The following is a 2315-nucleotide window of genomic DNA, read 5'->3' on the forward strand; positions in this document are numbered from 1 at the left end:
AATATGTTGTATATTTCATTTTCGGTAAATATTAAAAATAATAAATAAAAATATGTATACAAAAGTGTACTCACGCTTGCAGGTCCCCTCGACACCTTCTGACCTCACGTCGGAGACGACACAGTCCAAACCCTTCCCGCAGGACCCGTAGAAACCATAGGGGCCCCCGCAGGGTTCGCCCTCGGCCCGGGCGCAGACCCTGCAGCAGCCGCAGGGGTCCCAGACCGTGCCCGCGCCCGGGGGGCAGTCCTCTTCCGACAGCGGTTCGCACTCCGCTGGGGCACACACGCAAGAGAAACCGAGGCTCACTTGGAACAAGCCCAGTAGCAGCCAGGTCAGGAGCCACATTGCAAGTTCCTCCAGCTACATTCTACGCACTATCAGTCTCGATACCGCACCTGAAACAAGAGACAAAACATTAGCCTTCAGTTGATCGACACACATTATGCTGGGCACATACGTAATATAGCTAATTTATTGTTCCATCCTTCTAAATTTGGGTAAATAAAAAAAAATAGTTTGAGACATATATTGGTATCAAGAAATCTGTAATCCGCTATCCTCTTAAAGATAAGAGCTACCTTATTATTACAATATCAGTAAAATAGCTCGTCTAATTCAAAGAACAAAGAAATATACAAAATGAAAGTAAAAAATCATCTCTATTTTAGGACGTCTCCTAAGAACAAGAACAAGGAACAAATATGATCTAGCGATAAAGTTCAAAATAGCAGATTTTTTAGGTGTAAATATTCCGAAAAAAAGGAGGAACGTCCAAGAAAGGATTTGTCAACGAAAGCAGTTATACTTGAATTATAAATATTGACAGCTAGGTTTCTGGTGTTCAAGGAGTAAATGATAGATCGCAAGGTAATGAGTTCAATGATTCGGAAGGTTTACTATTTCTTAAGGATTCGAATAGGAAAGAACTAAGGAATGATTACCGTCCGAAAGAGCGATAAAACAACTATGGAAGAAAATAAAGGAGGAGAATCGTAACTGACGTATTTTAAAGATACGAAATGAGGGATTCTTTGGAACTGCTTGAGCATAAAAATGGATATTTCAGATACATGATTGATTCTAGGTGTTTGATAATCGAGAATTACTCTGGGGTTTTAACAGGGTTATTGAATATAATAAGATTATTTTCGAGGAAAAGTGATACGCAATATATCAAAACGGAATTATGGAGGCAATAAGCGTCACTAAGCTATAAATAAATAAGCTATAAAACTAGTCAGACAGTAGAATTATCCTACAGGTCAATATCCGTTATACAGGCGTAAAGTGTTTCTGTTATACTGCTGATGTCGCACATTGTTGGATATTGAACATAGCTGTTCTGACGTTTTTCTTGGCAAGGGTCTACATGCTTCCCGCCCAACTAAGTAAAGGGGAAGTTCTCCTATCAAGACTGATTTCTGATCTTACTGATTTCTAGCAGAAAAAGTAATAAAGGCGGAAGCTACATACTATTTGCAGCATCGGAGATTTTTTTTTTCTGGGAATACGGTCAAACTGAAAAACGACCAAAAACCTCCTTATAGCAGCAGACTACTCAATTCATAAAACCAACCTTGAAAGAATAAAGTTCATTTAATCTAATAGAGGTTGCAGGTCAATCGCTTGCACACATGCTGAAAAGAAGAGATTAAAAGTTGATACAAATTAATTGGAAATAACATATTCCATGTAAAATTGGATAGGAAATACTGAAAGTATGATGAGTACAGGATTCAGAAAAGGTCTCTTTTTATTCGAGAGAAAAAATCGGATTCTCTAGGGAATGAACAACTTAAAAGAACTTACTTTTCATCATCTAATTCGGCATTTCATTGATGATTTTACATAAGGAGAGTTTGGAATTGCTGGGTCAACACTAGATGTTACGGATTAGGGTACGTTACTTCCGTTTCAGGGAGTTCATTAACGGGTGGAAGGAGGTGATGGACCCCACTCATTTCACAATGGGAAGAGCTTGACCGCCCGACATCGGTGAGCAACGGGAAGAAGAGGAAGCTGACCAGGAGGGCTGGAGCATGCTGGAAAACTGCAGAAGGCAACCGAACGGGTGCAGTGGACAAGGTGCAGTAAGCCGCTCAACGCACTGGACTGCACAACAGTTAAAATTGTTCTCTATAATAATTAAAATGGACCCCCCAAACATAATTATTGTATAATAATAATTTTTTTAAATAAAAAAAAATGTTGATTTTTGGGAGAAGTGGCATGCCGGCACAACATGCCGAACCCCGTGTGCCAGAAATAGCATGGAGGGGAATAAAAAAAAAAAAAAAGGTTACTTCCGTTTC

The sequence above is a fragment of the Halyomorpha halys genome, unplaced genomic scaffold, assembly GCF_000696795.3.
Source record: "Halyomorpha halys isolate HHAL.00 unplaced genomic scaffold, Hhal_1.1 Scaffold1791.1, whole genome shotgun sequence".
NCBI classification, from domain to species: domain Eukaryota; kingdom Metazoa; phylum Arthropoda; class Insecta; order Hemiptera; family Pentatomidae; genus Halyomorpha; species Halyomorpha halys.